This window comes from Primulina tabacum, chromosome 13 (assembly GCF_025594145.1).
Source record: "Primulina tabacum isolate GXHZ01 chromosome 13, ASM2559414v2, whole genome shotgun sequence".
NCBI lineage: Eukaryota > Viridiplantae > Streptophyta > Magnoliopsida > Lamiales > Gesneriaceae > Primulina > Primulina tabacum.
The window spans coordinates 26224533-26239819 of NC_134562.1; positions in this window are offsets into that span (position 1 = coordinate 26224533).

Here is a 15287-nt window from a genome sequence, read left to right on the forward strand (position 1 = left end):
AAATAACCGCTCAAACTATGAACAACATACATGAATTTTCACGTGTAAAACAACGCAACACATAATATAACATGATCGACGCATCAAAAGAGAGATTATACGTGCCTTTTGATGATAAACTTTACCGAAACGGCGATACCGAAGCGGAGAAAGAAGCGAGGTTGATGCGGAACGATGGTGGCTCGATTATCTTGAAATAAAATTGCCGAAAACTTGCTGGAAAATAAAGGGGAAGGGGGCAGCTGCTTCTTAGATGGGGAACCCTAGGTTTCCTATCTTTAAAAATCTGAAAACATGAATGTGTAGATGTGTTGTGTGTTTTAATGTGTGTAAAAACGTGTAAGTGTGTGTGAGTGTGTGTAACGTGTGTGTGTGTTTTTAATTAGGAGGAATTAGTGCTAAATTAACTAAATTAAATACTAATCAAAAGTTAACACACACTAATTTAATCAAACTCCCCATTTAAAATGCTTACACACTAATTTTAAAAGTTCCAAACTCTTAAATTACTAAATACATAAATAAGGCTTTAAATTGCTAAAACTAAATAAATTATTTAAAACGCCTCATCCTTGACTTAAAATAAAATACCATCTTTTGAAATTGTCAAAAATCGTCACCGGGTTTTTTGCTCAATCCTGCCTCGGATAATCGCCTGAAACATGAAACTCGTAAAACATTTTAACGTGGATCACATAAACATGAATAATTTAAAATAATGTATTTTCATAAATTATGCATGGCTAAAACTCATTTAAAATTAATTAAACGATTTAATAATTAAACGAATTCATGGGTTATACGCGTACTGAATTTGGGTTATAACGGCTCATAGCTCAGAATATGCGAAGGATTGGATAGATATTTCCTCAGCATAGAGACGTGGAACACATTTTGTACCCCGGCCAGATTCGGCGGAAGGGCTACACGGTAAGCTACTGTCCCAACTCTGTCCAGAATCTCGAACAGTCCAATAAATCTCGAACTCAGCTTGCCTCTCTTCCCAAATCTCATTACACCCTTCATAGGTGCTATCTTAACGAATACGTGATCACCAACGGCAAACTCAAGATCTCTCCTCCTCTTATCAGTATAGCTTTTCTGACGGCTTTGGGCAGTCTTCATTCTGTCACGAATCTTGACCACCACATCTGCAGTTTGCTGAACTATCTCTGGACCAAAATCTGCTCTCTCACCAACTTCATCCCAATGAACTGGTGACCTGCACTTTCTTCCATACAAAGCCACGTAGGGAGCCATACCTATTGATGACTGGAAACTGTTGTTGTAGGTAAACTCCACTGGAGGTATCTTAGATTCCCAAGTCCCCTGAAAATCAATCATACAGGCTCTCAGCAAATCCTATAAAATCTGAATCACTCGCTCAGACTGGCCTTCTGTCTGCGGGTGAAAAGCTGTACTGAACAGCAACTTTGTCCCCATGGCTGCATTTAAGCTCTTCCAGAAGGACGACGTAAACATCGAGTCCCTGTCGGACACAATCGAAACTGGGAACCCATGTAAACGGACTATCTCCCTGATATAAAGCTCCGCGTACTGCGTCATGGAGAAAGTCGTCTTCACTGGCAAAAAGTGCGCTGACTTCGTGAGTCGATCCACAATAACCCAAATGGCATTAAAGCCTCTGATTGATCTAGGCAATCCAACGACGAAGTCCATCGTGATGTTCTCCCATTTCCACTCTGGGATTGGGAGTGGCTTAAGCATCCATGCTGGCCTCTGATATTCAGCTTTCACTTGCTGACAAGTAAGACATTTTGATACGAATCTGCGGATGTCTCTCTTCATCCCCGGCCACCAATACAGAATCTGCAAGTCTTTGTACATTTTGGTACCTCCTGGGTGAATAGAATACGAAGATGCATGTGTCTCCGTCAGAATATCCTGTCTGATCGAATCAACACTAGGCACCCACATTCTACCTCTGTATCTCACAATACCATCTGACACTGTGTACAGTAGACTGCCCATGGCTTCATCCTTCATTCTCCATTTCTGCAACTGCTCATCTGAAGACTGGCCTGTCCGGATACGGTCTAGCAGAGAAGACTGGACTGTCAGATTAGACAACCTTGGTGCTCTGCCCTTATGGTAAACTTCCAAACCAAACCTCTGAATCTCAGACTGAAGAGATCTCTGCACTGATAATTGAGCTATGACTGCAACTTTCCTGCTCAAGGCATCTGCCACAACATTGGCTTTTCCCGGATGGTAGCTAATCTCCCAATCATAGTCTTTCACTAGTTCCAACCACCGTCTCTGCCTCATGTTTAGCTCCTTCTGCATGAAGAAATATTTCAGACTTTTGTGATCAGTGAAAATCTGACACTTCTCGCCATACAAGTAGTGTCTCCAAATCTTCAACGCAAAGACGACTACGGCTAATTCAAGATCATGCGTCGGATAGTTCTTCTCATGCACTTTCAATTGCCTGGAAGCATAAGCTATAACCCGACCTTGCTGCATCAACACTGAGCCTAATCCGAGCTTAGATGCATCGGTATAAAGCACAAATTCACCCTGCCCTGTCGGCATGGCTAGCACTGGCCCCGAAATAAGAGCTTGCTTCAAAGTATCAAAGCTCTTCTGACATTTATCACTCCACACGAATTTAGCATTCTTCTTGGTCAATGAAGTGAGTGGCACTGCTATGGATGAAAATCCCCGAATGAACTTACGGTAGTAACCGGCTAAACCCAGAAAATTGAGGATCTCTGATGCATTCTTTGGCTCAACCCATTCCTTAACGGCTGCTACCTTTGCTGGATCCACTTCAATACCACTGCTAAACACTATATGCCCCAAAAATGCTACTTTCTCCAACCAAAATTCGAACTTACTGAACTTCGCAAACAACTTGCGACTCTGCAAAACCTGCAACACTGTCCTCAAATGCTGTCTATGCTCCTCATGGCTCTTCGAGTAAATGAGAATATCGTCAATGAATACTATGACGAAATGATCAAGGTAAGGCTGAAATACTCGGTTCATGAGGTCCATGAAAATTGCTGGAGCATTCGTCAGTCCAAACGGCATCACTAAAAACTCGTAATGCCCATACCTGGTTCTGAAGGCCGTCTTGTGAACGTCTGCATCCTTAACCTTCAACTGGTGATACCCTGATCGAAGATCTATCTTAGAGAACACTGTAGCTCCCTGCAACTGATCAAACAAGTCCTCGATTCTAGGAAGTGGGTACTTATTCTTTATCGTTACCTTGTTCAATTCTCGGTAATCGATGCACAGCCTCATACTCCCATCCTTCTTCTTTACAAAAAGCACTGGTGCGCCCCAAGGCGAGCAACTAGGGCGGATAAATTCCTTGTCGAGAAGCTCCTGAATCTGCTGCTTGAGTTCTAACATTTCAGCTGGAGTTAATCGGTACGGTGCCTTAGAGATTGGCACAGTGCCTGGCATAAGATCGATTGCAAACTCCACCTCTCTCTCTGGTGGAAGACCTGTGACGTCATCAGGAAAGACTTCTGGGAATTCACTGACTACTGGCACATCGGATAAAGATGGAGTGGGCACATCAGGCGCTGAAATAATACTGGCCAAGAAGGCCTGACACCCTTTGGAAATCAGCCTCCTTGCCTGCATGCACGAAATCATGCGAGGGAAACTTCTCCATCTGGCTGGCTCAAATATGAACTGTTCCATGCCCAGCGGCCTAACCAATACTGATCTTTTCTGGAAGTCAATCAGAACCCTGTTCTTTGTCAGCCAGTCCATTCCCAAAATAATGTCGAACTCTGGCATCGGCAGTAGAATCAAATCTGCATATACTAGATGGCCCTGCAATTCTAGATCGATATCTCTGATCACGCTGGTTGCTAACAGCTCTTCCCCGGATGGGACTGTCACCGAAAAATTCATGTCTAGGCCAATGGACTTAATGTACAGATGATTAGCAAAAGTCTCCGAGATAAAGAAGTGAGTGGCTCCTGAATTTATAAGTGCCGTTGTGGCTAATCTCTTTATGAAAATATTCCCTGAGATGCGTTAGCACAACAAACTAACTTATATCCCAAAAATTCTACCATAAACCTCATGCAACAAAAGACACCCACAATTCCAACTAAAACACTAGTATTCCCAATTAAAATTAAACATGCAAGGCAAAGAAATCAATACTGTACTGAATTAAATAAATTACCAGTCAAAAGGGTAGTGTCTGGATTCGCCTCTTGGGCATGCATGGCGAATACTCTCCCTTGGGTTGGCTGCTTCCAGTGTGGGCACTCTTTCAACATGTGGTCCGTAGCTCCACATTTAAAACATTTCCCGGATCCCCATAAGCACTGACCGGGATGCTGGCGATTGCATTTCTGACACACTGGGAAATTACCGGGCCTTTGAAGCGCCCCTTGCTGCTGGATAGGACCCTTGCCTTTCGGCGGTCCCTGATAGGGTTTCTTTCCTGGTTGTCCCTGGTAAGGTTTCTTGAACTGAGGCCTCTGATGCTGTTGCTGCTGCGGTGGAGCCTGATAGAGCCTCTTGCCCTGCCTGTCTGCCTCAATGTCCCGCTGGTCTTGTTCTGCCGCCAAAGCCCTAGAAACGGTTACTGCGTATGTAGTAGGGCCAGCTACCCTCACATCACGGCGCAAGATCGGCCGCAAACCATCCATAAAATGCCTCAGCTTACTCTGGGCATCATTAGCTATCAGGGGTACGAAATGACACCCCTCTCAAACTTCCTCACAAAGTCTGCCACGCTGCTATTCCCCTGCCTCAGTGTCATAAATTCCCTGGTCAGGCGGGAGTGTACTTCCTCAGTGAAGTACTTGGCAAAGAACGCTTCCTTGAATCCAGTCCAAGACAGAGTCGGCAAATTAATTGCCACCGACGCACTGTCCCACCAACGTCTGGCATCGCCTGCTAAAATGAATATGGCACAACGGACTCGGTCTGCATCCTGCAGCTCCATGTAGTCAAAAATCACTTCGATGGACTTAATACATCCCTCTGCCACCATCGGGTCAGTAGATCCCGAAAACTCCTTAGGATTCATCCTTTGAAACCTCTCATACACCGCCTCTGGTCTAGGCCTTGCCCCTGCATTAGCTGCAGCCTGGTTCCCTCAAACTGCGCGAAGAACTGCGTCATACCTGCAAGTATCTGTGCCTGCATGTCTGGAGGTGGATGAGCGTCTCTCCTCTCCTCCTGAGCTTCTCTATCCTCGTCCCTTGCTTCACGGTCAACCACACGTCTAGGAGGCATACTGTTCCAATAATTTACCCAACACGTAAACCCAATATGCATGGACATGATATAAATGACATCAGATGCACGTACTACAACTTGAAAATATGCACATGCTGAAATCAGAACTTAATGCTTACTACATAGCATGAATTTGAAACTTTAAAACTTACAGACTTGAGGTGTGACTTCGTGAACTTCTTGCAACTGGCAGTAGGCATAACCCTTTACAAGAACACCGCTCTGATACCAACTGTGACGTACCGTACTTTTTACTACTTAAAATTTGCGGAAAAATTAAAAATTTTCTTGAATACGAAAATAAAATCAATACGGTCGTCACTACATCATCCATTCACCAATAAAAATTTTGCTAAAAGAAAAGCTTGAGTGGATTTGTACAAGGTGTTGTATAAATCAAAGTGTTCTAGTGGATCCTACCCGAGGTGGTAGAAGGGGTGACATGCGAGCAGTTGAAGTCTCTGAACATCCATAAACATATATTTTGTATTTAACTGGTTAACTTTTGTTTTAAACTGATTTGATCAGTTCAGCTGATATCAATTCAGTTCTCACCATAATTGAATTGATACAAGCTCGAACTGATTTCCCTTATTTCAGTTAACCAGTTTACACAAGCTAAAAGCTTTTAAAATTTATCATCTTTATTAACGAAGGATAACATCGAGTATTTTTCGCTTGGTTTTAAACCAAACTAAAAATAATGCATCGGTGTTTATATTCTTAGAACACGAGTTATTGCAGCTCTTGGAGAATATTGTGTTTGAAGCACCTCAAAGGTGCCCCAAAACGATCCTTCAATTAGTATCAGAGCTAGCTGTTCTAAAATGGACATTTGAAAAAAATATGTTTGGCTCTTCTTTTGATGACTATTTGCAGAATTTGAAGTTGGTGTTGATGAGATGCGAGGAGACAAACTTGGTGCTGAATTGGGAAAAGTGTCATTTTATGGTACAAGAAGGCATAGTATTGGGGCACAAAATATCAGAGCATGGCATAGAGGTGGATATGACAAAAGTCGAAGTTATCAAGAAATTACCACCTCCGACATCCATAAAGGGAGTTAGAAGTTTTCTAGGCCACGCCGGTTTTTTTCGGCGTTTTATTAAATATTTTTCAAAAATTGCCAAACCTCTATCTTCTTTACTTATGAAAGATGTGCCGTTTGATTTTAACTCTTAATTAATTAATTAAAGGAGCTCTTGGTGACGGCTCCTGTTTTGGTGGCACCGGATTAGGATCTACCCTTCGAGGTCATGTGCGATGCCAACGATACTGCGGTTGGTGCTGTTATTGGCCAGCGGTAAAACAAGGTATTTCATACGATATACTACGCAAGTAAAACCTTAGATGAGGTTCAATTGAATCATGCAACCACTGAAAAGGAATTACTTGCAGTAGTATTCGCGCTTGATAAGTTTCATTCATATATTGTTTTGTCCAAAGTCATTGTTTACACAGACCACTCTGCACTGAAATATTTACTTGCTAAGAAAGATGCAAAGACACGCCTCCTTAGGTGGATTTTATTGTTACAAGAATTTGATCTACAAATAAAGGATAAGAAGGGTGTTGAGAATGTGGTAGACGATCACTTGTCTAGATTGGAGCTGATTAGTACTGACTGTGTTGATCATGTTATTAACATTTGGTTTCCTGATGAGCAGCTATTTGAGGTGAAACACTGTCCTTGGTATGCAAATTTCGCTAACTTCCTTGTCACAGGCACACCACCACCAAATTTATCGTTTCACCAACGAAAGAAATTCTTCTCTGACGTGAAACATTATTTTTGGGATGAACCATTTTTTTTAGGATTTGTGCAGATAAGAAGGTGTGTTGCAGAGGAGGAGTTTGGTCAAATTCTCAACCATTTCCATGACCGTGAGGTAGGTGGTCATTTTGGACCAACAAGGACGGCATCTAAGGTACTTGAATGTGGCTTTTATTGGCCAACCCTCTTTAAAGATGCTCGTTCTTATGTGCTAGCCTGTGATAAATGCCAGCGGGTAGGTAACATCTCTAACCGTCATGAAATGCCATAAATAATATCATTGAGTGTGAGGTTTTTGATGTGTGGAGGATAGACTTCATGGGACCATTTCTCAGTTCATTCACGAAAAAATATATTTTGGTTGCGGTTGATTATGTGTCTAAGTGGGTAGAGGCAGAAGCATATGCCACTAATGATGCTCAAGTGGTCCTGAAATTTTTAAAGAAAAATATTTTTAATAGATTTGGAACACCACGAGCAATTAGTGATGGTGGAACCTATTTTTGCAACAAACTATTTGAAAAACTTTTGAGCAAATATGGTGTCACACATATGATCTCTACCCCCTATCACCCCCAGACGAGTGGTCAAGTGGAAGTGTCTAACCGAGAGATCAAGCGGATTTTGGAAAAAGTGGTAGGTGTTAGTCGGAAAGATTGGTCTGTGAGGTTAGATGATGCTTGTAGAACCCGTAAATCAGTAGACGTATAAGCCATGCATAATTCTAGATTTTTAAATTTAATTGACTTCATTACATAATTATTTTAAATGCATTTGTTTGAAGTTAATTATTTATTATTTCAGTTCAGTAGTTTGATTTTAGCGTTTCAGTTATTTCAGTGAGGCCGGACCGGAGTTGGAGTTTTGAGATAGAATTTAAGATCCAGAAAATATTTCCAGAAGTTAATTTAGCTAGCAAGTAAGTTCATTTAAGTTAGTAAGGGAGGTTTGAGGATTTAATTTAATTATTTGAGGTGATTAAGAAATGAACTCATTTAAGTTATTTAATTAAGGGGTTAGCTCACTAAATTGTTTAAGGGATTAGTGAGGCTTTTAAGAGTTATTAATTTAGTAAATAAACAACATTTTCCCTTTATTTTATCATGCATTTTCGGCCACCCTTAGTTGCTAGAAGACTCATTTTCCAACTCATCAACTTTGACCAATTCTTTGCATGTAATTAGTAGGATAATTCTAGGATTTTTGGGAGCACAATTTAATTAAATAAATGAACATATCCTAGACTAGAAAATAAGCAATAATCGGCCATCACCATTCTAGAAACACCCAACATAGATTTGATATCAAACCATAATTCAAAATTCAAAATGAGAAGACTTGGTCTTCATTCTTTCCTTATATCTTGCACCCACTTCCCTCACCCTCCTAACCATTTTTCCCCCCCTCTCCTTTTCAAAAATTCAGAGTGAAATCAGACCCCTTTTCAGTAGAAAAATCGTGAGCCATAGCTAGGGAGAAAGGCAAGAAAAAATCGAGAGTAAAGAAAACAAGAGAAGCGCTCCATCTCCTCCGTGCTGCGTCGTCGTCGTTTCGTTCGTTTTCTTTCGAAACGAAACCAGGCATGTCTAGATTGTTTCAAAACCTCAATCAAGTCATATTATAATTTATTTTCAGTACATGATCAAGATTTATCATTTCAAAAACCGAAATTTTCAGTAGACAAGAAACGAAAATTCTGCACAGATTTTTTATCGACTTCCATGCTTCACGATTGGTATGTTTTGTTTCGATTTCAGGGATGGATCGTTCCAGGGGCTCGAGGCTGCATATAGACATGTACTAGGACATGTTAGGGCCATGTTAGAATGTTTATTTCAGTCCCATGCTTGCTGGAAAAACAGAAATGACAGCAAGTTTCCCATAGGCGCAGATTGGTGTTCAAAATTTCAGTTTTTGTGTCAAGGGGTTGGATCTGATCTTGGCTGCCCTAAGGGCTCTTAGCCATGGTTGGATCACTTCCCTAGCATGTCTAAGACGTGACTAAGTTTCCCTTTTGGTGGCTTGGTCCATGGCTCATCGGTTTTTAATAAAAACATCACAACAGCCCCTATACCCCTTCGGCTACTTCGGTTGGACAACTTTTGGTTCGTTTCTTTTGGTTGCTTGGTATGGATCTTGGTTGGCCTATGGTCCTTAGCCACGGTTCATATCATTCTCCTAGATGTCTAGATCATGCCATGGTCAATCAAATGGCCACTGGAACGACGCAAGACATCGATCTAAGCAAAACACTACACACGCATGCATGTTGGCTCTCGGTTAGACCCTTCGGTTGAGTTTTGGTATGATGCGGATTGTGGCTGGCCTAGGGCCCTTAGCCATGGTTCAAATCATCCCTTGGGATGTTGGTAAGAGTCTCTGGTCGGTGGTTCACGCCCCAATGGCCGGTAGTCTCGAAAACAACACAAGTTACACGGGTGTGCAGCTGCTGGAAATTTACAGCAAGTTGTTGTGTCGTTTAGAAGGCTCGTTTGAGTTCTTGGTTGGCTTTTAACCCATGGCCTTGGACTGGAAAGTGCCTCATTGAGTTGGAAAGGTAATGTTTTTGACCGTTCGTGATTCGGATTATTTTTGAGGTCGTACGAGAATTTACGGTGCGATGTGCCAAATTGACTCTCGAAAGAGCGTTTCGTGTTTTGGCCTCCATTCCACTTAGATTTCGACCCTATCATTTTAGGAGCATTATTTTATGATTTTTCAGCGTATTTTAATCATTACTATACGTCGGTTCGGTGTCGGTTCAGGTTGGCTCGGAGTCATGATTAAATGCGAAGTCATAATCGCATCTTTTGAACGTAAATTGCATAGTTGGTCAAGTTTAAGCTATTGCATATTTTTCATGGCACAGTTAGGTTGCAGCGAGCTTGGGGACGATCCAATCCAATCCAGTTGGTAAAATTACAGGAATTTTCATTACGCCAGTTAATTATTTTACGTGCATTAAATAGAAAATGATTATTTTTGAGATTTATGCGATATGACTTGTGGTTCATTCACTATGTGGGAGTGTTATTTTATATGGTCGCCAGTGACCGATCAGTTCAGTATGGTACCACCCGGTCGCCAGTGACCGGCCAGCTCAGTTCAGTTTCAGCCTCCCCGGTAGCCAGTTACCGATCAGTTCAGCTTAGTGCAGTGGCCACAGGCGTAAAACATAATCTCAACAGAAAATTTTACCAGTTATTTCAGTACAGGCTCCAAGGAGCAAACATTTTTACTGTGATTATCAGTTCAGTTATGCACGTATTATAATTTCTCAGTACAGATTATTTTCAGCATGCCTCAGGACATGATATTTTATCCCATGCATATTTTAATTTCGATTTTTACTCGTTAGATACGATATATGCATGCTGAGTCTTTAGGCTCACTAGACTTGATTGTTGTAGGTACTGATGAGGCCAGGGCCGAGGGCGGGGACCAGTGAGCCAGCTTGGGTCGGCAGTAGTGGCACCCGAGGACCTCAGTGCAGCAGTTGTTATTTTATTCCGCAAACAATTTTTATCAGTCGTTGGATAATTTTTAAATTGTTATTGTTGGCAAAACTTTATTTTCTTCCGCTGCTATTATTTTAAACATTGAACTTGATTCATCAGTCGATTTTATGAATGAGGCCATTTAAGTTCTTTTAAAAAGAAAAATTTTTAATTTTCCGCAAATTTTCAAGCAAGGAGTTCTAGGGCCTTTTCAATGCTCTTTGGGCATATATGACTGCTTTTAAAACACCTGTAGGCACTACACCATATAGGTTACTGTTTGGTAAAGCATGTCATTTACCTGTAGAGTTAGAGCATCGGGCATACTGGGCAACAAAAGCACTAAACTTTAACTTTACTGATGCAGGTGAACGGCGTCTGCTTCAACTGTATTAGTTGGAAGAATTCCGGAATCCGGTATATGATCTCGCATTATCATACAAGGAGAAGACAAAGAGGGCTCATGACAGGCAAATCATCGAAAGGGAATTCAAGGAAGGCGAAAATGTCCTACTCTACAACTCTTGGTTGCGACTATTTCCTGGAAAATTAAAGTCACAACGGTCTGGTCCATTTGTGATTTCTAAAGTTTACCCATCGGGAGCTGTACGATCAATGCCAATTGACTGAAGCACTACATGGGTGGCAAAATTGAGTCACAACTTGGAATCACCCGGTTCCAGGACAATCTGAACTGAAACTGACAAACAGTCAAAGTCTCGACTATAAATTGAGAACTACCTCTCTTCCCTACTTAATTCGATTTTAATACTTTAGTTTATTTATTATGTTTAAATTAAAAAAAATTTGGGAGGCTGCACACGAGGTCCTGCCCGGGCAACATTTATGTCCGTCGGGCGCAGCCCTTTTACAAAAAATTTAATAAAAGCCGTGAAGCATCCGCCCGGACGGAAACTTATGTCCGCCCGGGCGCCCCCTTTTTACAATTTTTTTTAAAAAGCCGTGAAGCATCCGCCCGGGCAGGTTGCGGAAAATTTTAAAACTCCAGTCTTCTTTTCTCTTCCCCATTCGAACCCTACTCCTTCCCCTACGAAATTTTGCCGCCTCCTCTCTAATTCTCGCTCAACTCACTTGTTTTGTACTAATTTCAGGTAAAATCTTGTGTCACCACCTTCACCAAGCATCAAGAAGTGATTTTTCCGGCCACCACTACACATTTCCGGCCACCACTGAATTCTCCGGCCGCCACTGAAGAATTTCTGGCGAGGCATTCTTCCGACAACCCACCTTCCGCTCCGGGCTTCTTTATCTTCACAAATCATCAATGATGCCGCCTAAGAAAGCTCGGGTAAGCCATGATGCTTCTTCGTCATCATCTCGTAATTCCCAGTTGTTTGTGAATAATGCTGCTAAGGAACGCTATGAACATGCAAAAATACATCGAGCTTCGATTCGAGAGCGTGGTTTCCAGCTTGTGCAAAACATTTTTATTATAAATCAAATTGAAAATAGAGGATGAGGAAAATTATGTACCCAACCGCAAGCCGCGGTGGCGCCAGTAGTGCGAGAGTTTTACGCCAATGTGGCTGAGAGGAACGATACTAAAGCAATTGTGAGAGGGAAGTTGGTGGATTTTAGTTCGATAGAGATTAATAGGGTGCTTGAGACACGGATTGTGGATGATTCGATGTATATGGCATGGGCAAAAAACCCCGACTTAGACTTGATGATGCACAGAATCTGCTATCTGGGGTCTCCGTGGAAGACACCTGGATCGTACACTACGTTCGCCGAGAAATATTAATTAGTCTCGGCTGCGATGTGGTATGCATTTTTGGCCACACGATTGATGTCATTTGGGCACACTAGCGACGTACAGAGGGAGAGAGGAGTGCTGCTTTATGCACTAATGACCCATATGCCATACAACGTGGGCATAAATGCACAGATCCAGCTGAGTAAAAAAATTGAATGTGGCATTATTCTTTCCACATGTTATTACCGAGCTGTGTGCGAGCGCCGGGGTCATTTTCCAGGATGATGATGAATGATTGCCATCGACCAAGGCCCTTGATGACGCCAGCTGGCTATAGAAGACCGCAGTCCAGCAGAAGGCGTTCTCTCAAGTTTGGCCCTATTTGGAACAGCTTGACTTTCGATCCACTGCCACAGCAGCTCCCACCACCAGGCCCCGCGAACTCGACGTCGCCTTCTTCAGGACCGGATGGATGAATTTTCTGCATTCGCTGACCATCAGTTACAGTGGCAGGCTGTGAGTCAGTCATATCAGACCGCTACTGATGCCATGCTGCGTCTATCCGTGAGCCACAGTGGTATTGACCCGGCCCTTATGCCACCACCTATGCCAGGTTTACCTGCCGCCGTTTCAGTTTCACTATGTCGATGCACCAGAGCCGGAAGCTGGCGTCATTCCCCCGAAGGAGCACGAGGAGGATGATCATTGAGAGGGGAGTCACTTCTGTCCCTTCTTTTATTTCTTGCATTTTGTATAGATCATTTTATTTATCTCTGTTTCTATTGCATGCTTAGGTTATATTGCATCCATTGTGTTATGCACTATCTGTCTCGTTTTCTATCGTCTGTTGTATTGGGGATACTGCTCGACTTTAGTATTGGGGGTGGATGAGTGTTGTTTTGTGTGTTTCTTTTTGGTGCTTTGTTGGTTTTATTTGTTGACATTTAGTTTTAGTCGTTTTGCATTGGTGTGTGTCAGTCGACAGTGTTCGAAGTAGTACTTGTTAGCCAAGGATGATTAAGAGGTGATGAGGCATGCCCTGTCTGTCGTGTACTCGCATTTTTTTAGCACATACGTTAGTAAAGACATGAAATTTTATTTAAAACATTGAATTCTCTTTGCACGAATGTTAGAACTAGAAGCATGCATGATAAGATGGTGAAAATTTAAAACCAAAGTAGGGAACATAGATGTTTGAATGTGTGAATTGAGCTTGAATATATTCTCTTGAATCGAGGTATTTATCAGCAGCGTTAAAAAAGAGAACGATGGAGATGTAAGGTGTGGGGGAGTCGATTAAAGGAATGAAATCCTATTCCTGGCTAAAGTTGGAGATGTAAGGTGCTGGGGAGCCGAATAAAGGAATGAAATCCTATTCCTGGCTAAAAATATAAAACACATGGATTTGAATCTGAAATGAAAGGTTCTAACACAGTCCTTTTATTACCGTATTCCAATTCAGTCAAAAAAAAGCTGCTGGTGATTACTGAGTGCAGAGGAATAGATGAGAGTAAAATTTACACTAACAGGATGATTTAAATCTCTGACAATGGTGGAGAATGGGATCCCTCTGTCATTTATGATGCTAGGACTAACGACACAGACATACACGTTCAGGTTTTATTTGAAACAATGTCTAGACCAAGTGAAGTGCGAAGAGTTGTGCTTTTGCATTGATCGGCAAGGGAATATGTTGAGTTTCGCTGAGGCTAACTGAGACTATGAACTAACTGTCGAGCTTCTTTGTGTCAAATTCCATTTTGTAGTGTCACATGTTTTGCTCGAGGGTGAGCAAAATGTTATTATTGGGGGGTTGATATAGGTGTATTTTATGTGTTTTTCATATTATGTGCTAGCTCATTGTGTTGCACATATCGTTTAGATTGCATGCATTTTGTGACATTTTGGCATATATTATGTTTTATTGTAGCTCAAGTGTCTCGTGGGTGAAAATGCAGGAGATTTGTGAATAAACTGAAGAAAATGCATCGATGTGCAAGAGACCTCCGCCCAGGCGCCTGCAAGGTGTGAGAAAAAGATTTGTTGCGAGAGTCATCCGCCCGGGCGCGTCGAATAAAAAATTAAAACAATATCTGCGAAAGCCATCCGCCCGGCCAGGGCGGAAAATCATGTGCGCCCGGGCGCGTTTGTAATTTTGGAAAGATTTCTTGGCCGATTTCTTCCCTTATTTCTGGATATGGATGATATGGAAGGCATGAGGGACGAAATTGAGGGATCATTCAGCAGCCAAGGAGTCGAGAGAAGGAGAAAATCTTGGAGCAATTGCTTGGAGTTGAAGATTCGAAGATTTCTGGGCACAGTTCTTCGCAGATCTCGTCTCGTCTAGTATTTCTTATTTAGTATTTATCGACATTGTTTTGTTCATTTTCACTATGAATTCGAGTAGCTAACCTAAAATATTTTTTGGGATTTAAGAGGATCCTACCCCGAAACTGATTTAGTTAATTCGCATTTCAATTGTTGGTTTATTCTTGATTATGCTACTGTTTTCATTATAATTATTAAAGTATAGCTAACTTTAATAATAATCTTATATTGCGAGTGAGTTCGAGAGAATAGCTTGTAATAAGAACGAGTAGAATAGTCCGTGGATCTACAATTTACATAGACATATGAAATTGGATACGCGCCGATAGTCATACTCTGGTCGGGCAAAAACTAGGAGATTTCATAGATCGATATGCGATTCACTCTTGATAAATAATTAAAGACATTTAATTACTTCACTAGTAGAATTAGTTTGACATAGCTCGAGAGAGCGTGTTCAAGTGAATAGGAAGTCCTGTCGAAAGCATACATCACTATCGAACGAATTAATTAATTAACGAGGGGTAGATGAACTGAAATTCCCAACAAATCCATTTCTCATCGAAATCTATTTAAGTGGTTTAGAGTTTATATTTCAGCATTTAATTCTTGACCTGTTCAATGAGTTTTTATTTAATTTGAGTAGTCATAAACAACCATTCAAATTTTCGTTGCTAAAGATTTGATAACTGAAAATAATAATTGAAAAATATAGTCTTCAGTGGAA